The sequence below is a fragment of the Eurosta solidaginis genome, chromosome 4 (genome assembly GCF_040869045.1).
Source record: "Eurosta solidaginis isolate ZX-2024a chromosome 4, ASM4086904v1, whole genome shotgun sequence".
Lineage (NCBI taxonomy): Eukaryota > Metazoa > Arthropoda > Insecta > Diptera > Tephritidae > Eurosta > Eurosta solidaginis.
In genome coordinates, this window is record NC_090322.1 from 61,875,570 (window position 1) to 61,891,305 (window position 15,736).

At 37.1% G+C, this 15,736-nt stretch overlaps 1 long non-coding RNA gene across 2 annotated transcripts; it reads left to right on the forward strand.

Annotated features, from left to right (window-relative positions):
* Positions 1-321: 321 nt before the first annotated feature.
* Positions 322-2,442, forward strand: LOC137247947 (uncharacterized). 2 transcript variants are annotated; one of them, XR_010951951.1, is made up of 6 exons: positions 322-455; positions 516-713; positions 782-861; positions 948-1,046; positions 1,456-1,615; positions 1,675-2,442. It is a non-coding gene; the product is annotated as an uncharacterized lncRNA (long non-coding RNA). The 2 variants fall into 2 exon arrangements; XR_010951950.1 differs by lacking the exon at positions 322-455 and having other exon boundaries at positions 477-713.
* The last annotated feature ends 13,294 nt before the right edge of the window (positions 2,443-15,736 follow it).

Genomic DNA, 15,736 nt, shown 5'->3' on the forward strand with positions numbered 1-15,736 from the left:
ATAGCGATATCTCGAAAAGGCGTCCACCTATAGAACTAAGGCCCACTCCCTTTTAAAATACTTATTAACACCTTTCATTTGATACCCATATCGTACAAAAAAATGTTAGTCTCAACCCTGGTCCACCTTTATGGCGATATCCTTAAATGGCGTCCACCTATAGAACTATGGCCCACTCCCTCTTAAAATACTCTTTAATACCTTCCATTTTATACAAATGTCATACAAACACATTGCAGGGTTACCCTCGGTTCATTTTCCTACATGGTGATTTTCCCTTATTTTGTCTCCATAGCTCTCAACTGAGTATGTAATGTTCGTTTACACCCGAACTTAGCCTTACATGTTAAATTTGATATGGATGCATTGTCAAATCGAAGTGGTCGTTGTTGATCTCACGCTGAATTGTCTACAGCTGGCTGCGAGGCAACAACAAAATACATTCATGGCTAACGGTGAATATTTTTTTGCTTTCATTGCGATTTATACTTTCGGCGTCATTACAGCGTTAATAGTTTTAATAGTTTTATTTGCTGAGAATTCAATTAAATGGAAGGTGTACCCGTTTTTAGTGAAGTTATTTATACAATAGATGGCGGAATAATTAACATTACTGATACGCCACCTTTAAGTGAAGAAGAAAAGGGTGATGAAAAGCTGAAGGCTTTTACTAAAAGACTTTGAATTGGAAGGTGCTTTTGACCACTTAAAATGTGAGTAAATGTGCTGTTTCTTATTGCCGCAAAAGTGACTTACGAAAGTTTAAAATATTTACGAGCAGAAGATTTAAAGGAAGCTATTCCACCATTGGGGCTAAGAGTGCACTTCCGAGAAAAGCTGTTCATGTGGAAAAAGCAAACGGTAAGGCCAATATTGATGCCTAGTGAGTGGTGAATTATTATAAATTACTTAAAATTTAACAAATTCCTATCAAATCCCGTTTATAGGCCATGCAGTCTTAGTTTCATAAAGCTTCCGCTTGGGCCAGCCAGCAAAGTTACTCAAAATTTAATTCCTCGGCGACGTTTTTATCATGCTGAATCAGGGTAACATTCTAGAATATGGTGCACCCCTTAATTAGTATGGAAAATTGTCGAGGGGGTATCAAACGACGTGTTTTGACCCCTTTATTAAGAATCCGGAAGCGAAAATTAAAGATTCTTTTTAATTTATTTAATAATTTGGGAAAAATGTAAACAATGTGACACCAGGACGGACAAGGCGACAGCTGTTTCGATTATACCTTGTAAATCTCTTCAAAGACTGGAGCGAAGTTTGTGACAAGTGGGCAAACACTTTCCAAGCCGGACAGCGCGATCTTAAAAACTTAACAAACATAAAATTTTTAAAAGCGTGGCCCAAATTATTAGATTCAAGGGCACCTGAGCTGATATATAAAAATCTGTATGTCTCCATACTCACTTTACCTTATATTTCTACTTTTTTGCTGTTTAGATCAAAATAGATTTCAATCTCCTATATCCGTTGAAGCAGGACTTGTTATATTCAAAATGGGAACACTTCAAATTAAACGTTTTAAACTTTTACGAAACTCGTATAAATAATGGAAATTGCAAACAATTATTCTCATTGGCAAAAACATTAAAAAACATAGGTAAATAATTTAAATTAATTTACATACATGTATATATGCTTACTTCAATTTACTTATAGACACTCAGGACTACCTAATTTCGATATTGCTGCTTTCAGTACTGCAAACGTCTTCAAGATTTGTCAACACCACAGGAAATACTACGAAGAATTTTACGATTGCCGATGCACAGGAGAGTTTCATACTGCGTCTACAATCAGTTAATGACTATCAAAGAAGAGTAGACGAAATCATTTGCAAATATTACTCTGCCAAGAACACAGTCCAGCCGTTTTTAATAGTAGTGGGACCTGAGATAAAGCTCAACGAATTTTATGTATTTCGACAATATGTTATATAAACTCAATTCATTTATTGAGAGTTTAGACTTGTGTTTTAAGGTATTTCACGTATTTTCTTTAAAATATCCTCAAGGATGTGAGCTTCATACAAAGCTATGATATAACTTCCCAGTTCGATTCAAAATCGTCGAATATAGTTTCGCTTATAAACTTTTTAAAAACAACGTATATTTGAATTTGTCAATCAATCAAATTTATAACAAAGCATTTATGTATGATATAAATTAACTCTTAATATATCAAAATGTTTAGTTCACATTTTCAATCATAGGAAGTGGGAAAGAGAATTGATGAATTTCGAATTATAAAAATGTCTTTATTTGAAAGCTAACCTTTTCACCTGTACTCTATAAACAATGGAAAAACTTATTGTAGAATTAAACAGATTTAATTCACAAAGCGATTATATGCACATATCATATAAAATTTGAAAGTATTTATTTTATAACACTGTTAAATATAGCAAAATTCTATAAAAATGTTGAATTCTGCGTTACAAATAAATTATTTTCGAGCTTTCTTTTACTATTGTAAACAAATGTAATTCAAAATTTGAATTTCAGTTTTCATAGATTCGTTTAAAAACGAGATTCACATACAGCTATGCTTAAGACAGCTACGTATGTATATATGTGACCCGGCCTATGAAAAGGTGGCTTATGACTCCAAAAAAAAAACTACTAAAAAACTGAAGAAATGCATTGTTTATCTTTAACAGCTGTTTCTCGAAATTTCTTTTTTGAGTCATAAGCCACCTTTCATAGGCCGGGTCACATATATTAATTTTTTTCTTAATTTTCATAAAAACAAAATCTTTCTATGTATTTAATTAGCGAGCTTTGCTCATATTGCTTTATACAATGGTTTTTGTAATTAAAAAACTCAGCAAATAAGTTCGCTGCCTCACTTAGAGATCGCGCAGGTTGATCATCAAGGAAAACTCCAGAGGGTACACTGGAGCCACCTTTTTTTGACTTTATATAGTTCCAAAAGGTTTTATGATTCGATTTAATATTCGACTCAATATTATAAATATAGTTATTGTACAGAAACTTATCTAAATGATTAAATATCTTTAAATAGTGCTTGTACTTAGTAAAGAATATATGTTCCTTTGACCGTTTGAAGTTACGCAAATATTCTTCAGTTTTTTTAATTCTTTCGAATACCACGGAAGTTTATACGGCCTCTTTCGCTTTACCGGAATTTTATCCAAACAGTGACTAAATAGAATGGATTTGAACGTGGCGAAGCAGTTAGAGGTATCAAGTCCCTCCAGTTGATATAATAGTAACAGCGGAAGTATTAAAAACAAATACTGTAAAAATTCGAACAAATGTTACTAAGCTTTCAAAAATAAATAAAAAAAATAAATGTAAGGCGCGATAACCTCCGAAGAGATCTAAGGCCGAGCTTCTCTTCCAATTTGCGTCGTGCTCCTCTCGATTTTCCCTACAAATTGGCCGGACGGGACCTACATGGCATCTGCAAAGCAGATGAGTTTTCACTGGGAGCTTTTCATGGCAGAAATACACCCGGAGTGCTTGCCAAACACTGCCGAGGGGCGACCCCGCTTAGAAAAATTTTCTTCTAATTGAAAAATCTTATTTCTAAAATTTTGATGTTGCTCTGCCCGGGAGTTGAACCCAGGGCATACGGTGTGATAGGCGGAGCACGCTACCATCACACCACGGTGGCCGCTTTCAAAAGCGCGCCTAAAAATCATATCCACACCATTAGGAATAAACTACATACAGAGTGTATGTGCCTACATGGTGATCAAAAGGAATATAAAACAAAAAGGCAACTCTTAGAGACCAATTGTACAGCGAACAACGGGACATTCATATGGCTTAGCAGCTAAAAGCTTGCACTGATATGAATGTTGGAGATTCGAGTTCAACGCTCAGCTCCCGAAAAGTTAGCTGATGACGAAGTGAAATTCAGAAACATGTCCTAGTAACCATCACCGTTTGTAAACTTACAATTTTTCTCTAATATCAATTACAAAATCTTTCTATTTCAAAGTTTTTAAAATTCAATATTCTCAACATGCAAAAAATTCGTAAAAAATAACAAAACAAAAATAACACAATGTGGACAAAATGTTAGTTAACGAGTTGAATACGTTTTTATACGTATTGACGATTGATCAATGTTAAATTGAACGATTTTAGGATTGAAATAATAATTTGGCATTGTTATTTCATCATGAAACATGCTTAAAACAAATATATCAAACCTTTGCATTAACAATACTTCGATGTGTAACTGATTCATAAAACGGCCATTCTCATTGTAATCTGTAAAATTTCAAAATAACAATTGTTATACTTGATACAACAATTTTCAAGGTAGGCTGACTATCATCACTGTTTTTTGTTGGATTCACCTCGTTTTTGTTGAATATGCGTTGTTTTTTCCCCCAGTGTACGAGCTATGTATGTATCAAAAATGCGTATTTTCGATATTTTTATATACAAGTGGGTGTGACTTTAATTCGATTTTAACATTTTTCTGTAGGCATGTACAAATACAAATATCAAGTTCGCTTACCAATTTGCAAAAACATAGCTCAAAGGATGTACGAGTTATCGCAATTGAAAGTGCAAAAAATCTTATTTGGAAAGTAGGCGGTGCCCCGCCCATTTTCCAAAAAAATTATGTGAATCAACTACATGCAATGTCAGTAATTTACATACCAAATTTAAATAACCTGGCTTCTTTAGATACTCAAATATCGCATGTACTATTGACTAGTCCAATGCCACATAATGTCTGTGTATTTAAGTACCACGCAAATTTCAATTATCTAACGGAAAGTATTGCCAGAAAGATTCCGGATTTCCCTTCTACTGGCAGTGACTTATTACAGAAGATTTGTTGTGATGTAACATGTGAGGAATGTATGCTTGGAAAATGCAGTCGATGCATAAAGCAAATTACGAATATTCTAAGAAACACTAATAGAAATGATTTAAATGCTTTTTTTTTTGCTGGAAAAAATGGACAGAAATTGATGGACGCCATAAATTGATATCAGCAGAAGGCACTATCGAAAACGCCTTTGCAGAGTAAAATGAACAAGTCCCCCGCTTTAAGAGTCATGTTTATGTAAAAAGAGTGCAATCTGACAAATGTATTGAGGTGAAACTAGAAACAGCTACTGACGGAGCAATCATGCAAATAGATTTTGCTGAAAACTAAAGCGTAATAATGCAAGATGAGATTCAGTCTGCACATTGGGCCCATGCACAGATTACAGTATTTACTGCATGTGTATGGCTGGCTGAAGGCAAAAGATATCCGGATTTATCTGAAGAAGAGGTTGAAGCTAACAGAATCATGCTTCACCGAAGATGGAACGATGTACTCGCTATTAACAAGGTTCAGTCACACCATTTCTTCATAAGATGTAGTCAAGAGGATCTTTCTATGGGACTTACATTCAAGTCAAAACTTACTAGTCTTAAAGTATTTAAACTAAACGTAAATACAATTTTTTCCAACGATGATGAAAGTTCATGGAACGAGCCCGACTCTGAACCTTTGGCATCTTTAATTTATGGTAAATCATCGAACGAGTCCGATTCTGAACCTTTGGCATCTATAAATTACGGTAAATAAGCTTTCAAAGTACTTTCAGTTCGAACGTGCCCCACCCGTGACACTACAATTTTGAATTATCATTATAAAAGTAGAAACTGAAAGTAAGATATTTTGATGTTATTACTAGCTTATGCTCGTGGGTTTTACCCCACGTTTCTATAAAAATATGCAAGTTATGCGTAACTGGCCATGGGTAAAACATGAGCTGGTAAAATTGACTTCTGCAATTAGCTGTTGTTGTATGATATAATCATATTTGTAACAGGATTCCCCTCGCGTAAGTGAGGTTGGCAATTGAGTTGCATAAGCTCTGAAGATATCAAGGTTTGTATTGCGCTCATCAATCCCTTGTTTCGCATCTAATGATCGTCCTTGAGCATTTAAAATTGAAAAGACAAATCTATCGGTATCAATGGAATCCTTGGTTTTAAACTTTTTTGTTTTCGAAATATTCCAATAAAATGAATTGTTTCAATGACATCCGTAAAAGTTTTGTGATGAAAAGCCCACTACATAAGCGTGGGGAATCGAAATAACGAAGCATAAATATTATGATATTATGGGCCCTTTTTTAAGGATCAATCGATGAGGAGAAATTTCTGATGGCTCAAAAGAGCTAATAAACTCAATCGCATATGCACAACTTGGGACTCTTCCACGACTGTGTTAATAGAGTGATAAGTTGTCTTGATTCTAGTGATATCAACATCCTCATTTTAAGGTACCTAAAATGCCTTTTCTCAAAGCAATTTATAGTTTGTAAAGATAGATTCAATATTTCGAAGAAACATTAGATATTAAAAAGGTGATGTCATAATTTCTGAAAAACTTACAGGAAAAGAAATCAAATCTGTTAGTAAAGAAATAGGAATTTTGCCATAATTAATTTCTAGAAGTTATTTAGCAAAAGCTTCTGTTGAAATGTTTCCGCCAAAATGCCCTCTCATATTTCTAAAGAGAGTAAATTTTTGTACCTAAAGCCGTCTATAGACGAAAAAGCACCCATTTACTTCAACTGCGGCTGTTCCAGACAGTAACAGGAAAGCACCACCTTTGGGATGATCATTACACCTTAAAATTACATCAATTAATATCAAATTAAACAGAAATGTTTTTTCCGGTTCCTCCATGCGTATCCAAAACCAATCCAAAAGATAGCATAAAAGAATACTAAAGGAATAACAGCCAAACCCAACTCTGCAATCAAACTTTACCTAAGTTTTTAAGGCAGCCATAGTTCTGAAAGTCCCATCTGTCTTGTTTTTTTTTTCAATTCCATATATTACTGGTGCTGTTAGGACTCAACGTCATATAGCTCCATAACAATTTTCATTATTCCATTTGTATGGGAGGTGCCACGCCCCTTCTTACTCACCCCTTATTTTCTTAGTGGTGTTAGGGATTGATCAAATTTAACTCTTTCAATGTTCTTGCATGAATACTTCCAGAGTTATGCTGTATCAAGCATTCCGTTTGTATGGTAGGAGCCACCCTCTTTTTTATATTGAAGTTATGTTTAGCCTATGACCATCTTTGGAAGGTTTCTAGTAGGTGATTCAAATTTAGTTGTGATCGGCCGATCCGTTTAGGACGCAACCCGATTTAAACCTACATACAAACATTCATAATTTTATTTTTATATATATATATAGATAGATTATGCGGATAGACTGAAGTTAACAAAAAATTTAAGGGCGGAAGATTACTAAACATCCAAAAGGAATAACAGCCAAACAACTCTGTAGTCAAACTTTAGCTGTTATAATAACCTAAGTTTGTACGGCAGCCATAGTTCTGAAAAATCACATTTGTAGGGAATATGCCGCGTTTTCCCCAATTCTACATTTTACTGGAGGTGTTAGGACTTAACCTCATATAGCTCCTTACCAATTTTCATTATCCTACCATTACTACATCCAGAGATTCGCAGAATGAAAAATTCCATTTATATGGCAGGTGCCACGCCCCCTTATCCCCACCCCACATTTTCTTGGGGGTGTTAGGGATTGACCTCATATTCTAGCATGAATACCTTCAGAGTTATGTAGTACCAAATATTCATTTTACATGCGTGGTGTCACGCCCCTTTTATATGTCGATATTAGTTTTAGCCTATGACCATCCTTGGAATGCTTCTAGTGGGTTGTGCAAATTTGGTTGTGATCGGTCGATCCGTTTAGGACGCAACTCGATCTATACCTACGTACATACATACATAATTTGAATTTTATATATATAGATTTGAATTTTACATACATAATTTGAATTTTATATATATAGATATTCCACATATGTCAGTGCAAATGGAGATATTTAAATAAAATGAATTACTTTTATAAATTCGCAGAGTTTAACTAATACTTTATGTGACTAGAGAATAGCTTCTTCTTTCTGTCCCACCCGTGACAATTTTTAAAATTAAATTTTTTCCAAATACGTTGTAATATTATGGTTCTTTTTTAATTGGTACATTAACAATTGACTGTATTTTCCAAAATCTATATTTAAACTAGGAATAACTTGTAAAATTTATTAAAATCCTTTAACAACCATGCAATTATGAGTACAAGTGTCCCACCCGTGACGATGGAATACCCCCTTTCTGCCTTCTTAGATATAGAGGTGGCATTCAACAACATAAAAACCAGCGCTATTGTCAAATCCCTCCGAAGGGCCGGAGTTGATAACCACTTTTGCGTATGAACGCAATCAATGCTGGAAAAAAAATTACATGGACTCGGTGATAACTACCCGAAACGTGGGATGAAGAACACCCCAGGGCGGCGTTCTCTCCCCACTACTACGGATTGTAGATATCAGCGAGTTGCTACTTGAGCTAGATAGAATTGTAGTAAAGATGTGGCATATACAGATGACGTAGTAATAGCAGTTTCGGGATCTTCTCCCTCAAACGTTAAGCGAACCCTACAAGGTGCACTTAGCAGTTAAACTCTTGGGCTGCAGCGAACGGCCTCAATATCAACTAAAGCTAAAATTACCCTTCATTAACAGAACCAAAACACACCACTTTCGACTGTATCACTAAATAGATCTGCGCTCTCCCTTCCAAGGAGAGTCAAGTACCTTGAATTCCAAGTAGACAACAAGCTAAACTGTGAAGCCAAGATTGATAGAAGAGTAGAGAATGCATACATTACGTGCTACCCCATCCCCGGGTAAGGAGTGTTAGTGTGGTGACCAACACTGGAGAATCAATACAACATTGAGGATCTAAACGAGATACAGCGGACAGTATGCGCAAGGGTAACGAAAGCAATTAGTTCGAGTGCAACTGAAATGCCGAATGTTATCCTTAACCAGTTATTCAAATTTAACTGTAGTTTAAACTCGCACTGAAGAAACAAAAGGGCCTTAGAAAAAATAAGTGAACATGCGCTATGCCACACATTATATCACATCATCAGAAAAGGTAATTTCCATCCTTTCTTTGGAATGAAGGCACGCCAGAATACGTTTCTTAATTCTAAAAAAAAAGATCATAAAATGAATAACACATTCGTGAAATTTTTTTACAATCCACTTTAATACATGTACAATCATTTCGGCTAATGCAATTCCACCAAACAATGCCAATTGAAGCCCTTAGCAGATGCAATTCTAAATTCATTCATATTCGTTCTACTATAAATTCATTTCATGTTGCTGTTGTCAACAACTCAATCAAATTTGTATGGGTCATAGTCAGAAAGGCTGTTAACAGATGAATAAACCATTTGACGAAAGAGGAATTAAGAAGTGATGTTGATATGAAAATCTATCATCTGATGCTCCAAGTAAATCAATTAAATTTTTGATTACCTTAAGAGCTCGGGTGAATAGAACAGCCTATAAAACGAGAAAATGCATTTAGTGCACATTAACGAGCTATTATTAGAACGAAATTTTTATTACAAGTCAATGCTTTCACACTCAAAGTCGTTGCATTCATACTACGGTTTATTAATAAAACCAAGAAATTCCCGGTCCCACAAACAATCACCCATCATCATCATCATCACTGATTGGCGCCTAAGCGATTTGGGCCGTTTCGTAACCCCAGCAACCCCTTTTTTGTGATACCTGATGCTAATTGGGAGCACCAAGCCCACCAGCCTCTGCCAAATCAATGGAGGTATCTCACCTTTCTTCATCCAAACTGCGCTGTCGATTGAAATCCTTTCTTAGCCGGAGCGTCTTCGTACATTCTTATATCATGATCAGCCCTCAAAGCCTTTGTGTTTTTATCCGCTACACTCTGCGTAAAAGTCAAACATCTCATCATTATACCTCCTTTGATACATGCCATCGGCATCACGGGTAGGACCATTAATCTTCCGGAGAACTTTTCTCTCGAACACTTCAGGAGCCATCTCATCTTCTTTTGACACCTTCCTTGAATCCGCGACATACGTCAGAACACGTATAATGAGCGACTTCTAGAACGTGATGTTTGTTCGGCGAGCTTTGACTTCACTTTCAATCGCTTACTCAGTTCAAAGCAACACTTGTTGGCAAGAGCTATTCTCCGTTTGTTTTCTAGGCTGACATTGTTTTTGATGTTAGTGCTGGTTCTCAAATAGACGAAATACTTCAGCCTCTCGAATTTATATCCGTTCACAGCGATGTGGCTGCCAAATTGCGAAGCCGTCGATTCTTTCTTGGAAGACAGCAAGTACTTCGTCTTATCCTCGTTTACCGCAACACCCATCTGATGTCCGTGGCCTTCATATAGGTGGGTTTTGGGGATCAGCAGTGAAAAGCTTCAAAACTCTTTCCACTCAAGTTGTAGGCAGTCATAAACTTACTTAACTTACTTAAGAAGAGCTTAACACTTAGCACTATCCCAGTTATGATAAAAGCGGTCTTGATCTCTTAACCGTTTCGCCGACGTCTGAAGATTCAGACCATATTAATTCCGTAACTTCCCGTCAGCTCTTATGCAGACCCGCAGTACTCTCCATACCTGAATCAAATGCTAAGAATGTCTGAAGAATGAACACAAGGTCCGCCTTGAAAGTGATACACCAACAGGACTTCCACCAACTAGACCAGCGGTGTTAATAAAAAGACCAAGAAACAAATCTCAAAGAAGACGACTACGTTGCTATCAAAGTTGATCCTGAAAATGAACGACGAATAGGCCAGGTCGTAAAACTTCATCTTGTTCCTGATCAGAATGTTCGCGTGGCACACTGGACACAACAAAACTGTGTTTGTTGGCATACACATAACTCCATCCTCCTTTCCACTTGTTGTACTAAAATCTGTCATGAGCTCGGTGTTAGCTGGAATTTCGGGCTGCCAGATCACTGATGTGTCTTCCAGTCGGAGGTCGCTGTAGATGCGATTTTATTCGTCGCTGTAACTTTTAGGGAATTAAACACTCAGATAGTCAGGTGGTTATCAAAGCGCTAAGCTCTGGCACAGTTAGGTCGAGGGCTATGAGGGATTGCTTGACCTCACTTTCTGATAAAAAATAATCTCAGTACGGACCAGCGGATTGAAATTCTCATTTATTGGAGACTTTGGCTCTTGGGACATCCTGGACTGGCACGACCTCTTGCCTTGTGTCGAGATCTTTCTCGCCCTTGTTAAGTCCAAGCGCTCACCTGAGCTCTTAGTGTTTTAAAATACTCATCTTTGAATGGTTGTTTGGAGAAATAACAAGCCTCTGCCCAATGCGAGTCCATGCAGAACACCTCAATATACTGGACAGCCTCAGTTGTCTGAAGAACGACGAGGTGGAGTCATCGAGTCATTTTATGGTCAGCTGTCGAGGTTTTGGAGGGACGAGGCGTAAATATCTCGGTCGGGACGTATTCGACTTTTCGGAGAAATCCTTTTATGAAAGTTATATAGGGAGTTCCATTTTTACTCATCTCCTTTTTTGTTTTTACGCATATGTTCCTAAGCTTTTCATTTATTCACTCTTAAAGTAAACCTCAGCGCCAATTATTACTTTTCAGGAAGGCAGAGGGAAATCGTTATAATGGACGAGAACACAATTTTTGTATAGTTTATTCACCTTAGGACGGTGTAATATATGATTTGTGCCATTTTTGATATTTCCGTGATTTCAGCCGTCACGAAAGGTAAACTCCCAAAAACAGCATCGCGATATCGTCAGCGTTAACCGGAATCTTCACATTAGCAGTGTCGATTTTTTCTAGGGTTTAACAAAGTTGTCCAACACTATACCCGCAGTACACTGTAGCATACTAAACAAATACAGTTTTCTTCCTCCCTGCACAGGTCGCTCTGCGACCATATTAGATGCGGAAAGTAACTTTATGGTAAACATTCCCAGCAGGGATGATTAGACGAACTCGGATATGTGCCTTGCTGTTCACGGCAGCATTTCCATATACACCGACGTTTGTAAGCTAAACGGCAGACTTGGAGGAGTAGTCTTTTCAAAGAAACTAAATCTATAACTCCCTTTTGGACTGCCCGAGCAATGTAGTGACCTCCAACTCTCGTTCAGCCTGCCTGATCACTGTAGTGACTTACAACTCTCCTTCACACTGCCTGACCTCTGTAGACATCTGCCATTATAGAAGCCGCAGTTAGGAAAGGGACACACAATATCGGCACCGAAGTGTTTTACCACTGCGCATTTTCCAACGGAATGGAAAAAGGCTGTTATTGTACCAGTTCAAAAAAAGAATAATGCCACTAATCCTTGTGATTATAGACCAATAAGTATTCTGCCAGCCTTTTCAAAAGTGTGTGAGTCCCTAATGGCAACGCAAATTTCTACTTTTAGTAAGCGAAATAATTTGTTATCCCCATTAAAATCAGGGTTTAAGCCTAAACATAGCTGTTCTACAGCTATGGTAAAAATAATGGACGACATTAGGTTACAGTTCCACGATGGTCATCTTACGCTCCTTTGTCTCCTGAACTTTTCTAAGGCGTTTGATCTGGTAAACCATGACCTCCTTTGAAAAAAGCTTAAATAATTTTTTGGATTTTCGGATAGCTGCCTTAAACTAATGACAAGCTACCTTACTGGAAGAACACAAAGGGTTGCCTGCAATGCTGAGTCTTCTATGTCTAGTAGTGTTACCTCTGGTGTGCCCCAAGGATCTGTTCTTGGTCCCCTTTTGCCTCACTTTACGTACTCGGAGCTCGTATACAGAATTCTCGATTCTATTTCATCTCACAAAATTGATGTTGCATTCAACAATGTAACGCGATATGTTTATGGTATTAAAAGATATGACCACATATCGGCTTGAAAGACTAAAATTCTAGCATGCACCATTTCAGATTACCTGGCAGCAAGAAATTGTATATTCATTTACAAGTTTATAGAATATAAAACTCCGGAATATCTTTATGAGAAACTGAAATTCGCAAGGTCTAAAAGGCATCATAACCTGATCGTTCCGAAATATACCTATGAGTAGTTGTAATCACAAAAGGGTAATTCACAATTACTTTAGTTCTGCGGAGTGAGTATGATTGCAATCTAACTGGTTCATGTTCCTAAGTGACTGTTCTATCCTATACTGTTTCTAAATCCTATACATATATGATATGTTTATACTTTTAAATTTGAGCATAAAACTAAATTTTATCTGAAACATACATAAATTTAATTGATACCCACTGTGAAATTTTAATTTAATTTGATTTAATTCATTCTAATGTAAACTTACAATTTTTCTCTAATATCAATTACAAAAAAAAAAATTGTATTAGATTTAAGTTTATATACTTGTTAAATTTCCACCTTGTTGATGTATCTTAAAAGACTGAAGTCTTACATATACACCCTCATACTTAAAATAAACATAAATAAATATAAATATTTTATAACATTGGTCCTGGTTTTTGATAGGGTTTTTTAGTTTGGTCGTTAAAACAAACTTCTGGTAAGACTACGGACTTATTCAGTCTATGTGAGGTCCTCATGGACCGGCCAGTTCAACCTAACCTAACCTAGGAAAGCGACAGACAATATTCGCAGAGAAATCTTGAGTTTCAGCGACAGTCAGGCGGCTAAAAAATCTCTTGGATCTTACTCCTTCAGTTCTGAACTAACACTTAACTGTCGCCGATCTCTTCAATATATGGTCCAACAGAGTCGCGTACTCCTGTACAAAAATATCGAGAGAAACTGCATTTCAGACGAACTCGATAGGCAGGGTACGACCAGGCAGATTCTTCTGGACAAAGAAACGCCACATGCAAGCTAATGAGATAAGGGAGCATATCCTCAATTTAGCCGACGAAAGATAGCTACTAATACCGGAGTGTCGGACATCTATGCAACCCTGGACAAAAAGGGATTTTAATAGATCCCGTCACGTTTACACCTAAAGTAGGGATAAAATCCCCACATTTGTAGGAGTAATAACTAGTCACTTCCTTATACGAAGGCATGCATTTAGCTTCGGAGTGCCTTTGATGCAGGGGCTGCAAAGACGCCGAAGAGGGGGAAACGGTGGTTCACTGCATATGCTACTGCCCGTTGCTAAAAGGCCCAAGACAGCGCTTTCTAAGAGTTCTCTTTCTAGATAATCTACGCAAGGTCGTGGCGTATGACAGCAAGGACTTGGTAGCCTTTACCAAGTTCCCAAAATGGGTGCAAGAAGAAAGGAAGTGATATCACAACAGGCCAAAGTGTCACTGGGCTATGTGTGCCGTCGGGCAGTCACTTCAACCTAACCTAGAAATAATTTAAAATGATGTGTCACAGCAGAAATAAGAGCACCGCACCTTGTGCTGATAACTTCTCGCTCCGCTCTCCCAGCGCAGCTGATATCACGATGTTAGCAGTAGTGGAAGTATTTCAAATTCAAATCAGCAAAATTTTTGCACTAATTATATGCAATTCAAAATCAAGCCACTTTCGTTCAATCACGGTGCCTGCCAGTTAATTTAACAAAATACCATTCAAGTTTCTTATCGCATAAAAGGCTGTTATAGAAAAAAGAAGAGGAGAGACTTCTCATACATATGTGAAATAAAATCTAAAAAATCGGTCAGCAAACAAGCAAAGCAAATAAAATGCCAAATTTTAATTTGTTCATGATATCTGTCGGCCTTCTAGTTAGCGACAGAAGCAATGCAATATCAACAAACCACGACGAACGGAAACAACATCAATAGGAACAAACAAAAAACTGTGGTATTTGCACAAGGCTACTGCAGCGCTTCTCACCCACCACACGACCGCCATACATCAACTCGGTTATTTTCACACAAAAAAAAAAAATAAAAGTAATAACAACTCGGCGACCTCATCATCACTACCACCAGCTGCGCTAATATCCAATGATGGCCATTACTATTTGGTCTGCTGCTCGCAGCCACAGTAACAAGTTGTGCCAATAGCAGCAGGCAAATCGGATTCAGAGTGTCCGTGTATAATCAGGAATGCCAACGCTATAATAATGATAATTTCAAATTGAATCCTTTTCAAAGCCTTCCGCCAACCGCCCAACGGTAATGGCAAACCGTCACCAAGCGTCGAAGTCTTCGAATGTTCAGCGTTTACTTTAGTAAGAATCAAACAAATGTACCAAACAACCGACGAACAGACAAACATATGAATGACTCGAATTGGCAAGTAAACCAACATACAAATGAGCAGCAGAACGTTCAATTGGTACGAAAAGTGGGGAGTCGTGAGCGGCGAATGAGACCGAACTGCGGACTGATCCACTTACGGCTAATTTAATGAAAATTCACTGCGACAAAATTCTATTTTTTTTTGTTTTCTATTTTATTTTACACAAGCGAAATTATAAGTAAGGTAAATTAGAAGTATGTACATATGTATGTAGTTTGATAGAACTGGATCAAAGCAATAAAAAAATGTGAAAGAACAAATATTTGATGTAAACCTTGGCCAACACAAAGGAGCAGATGCTATTAATATACTTCCACATATGTCTTTGTATTTGAGCCAGCATATATGTATGTGGAACAGAGAGGAAAAGTACAAAGGCAAGAATAGTCTTGGCAGAGTGCACGGGATATGATTGTGGGGAGATTTCAGAACCTATGTACTTAAACTTTCAATGGCATACTGCTGACGCCCTTAAACCCGACAGAAAAGAAAAGCGTGGAGTCGACAGCGAAGCGCAGGTAGAAGAAACCTCCTATTGTGTAAAACCCATTTTCTAAGTGACCTTTCATTCGTTCTTGATTAGGCTAT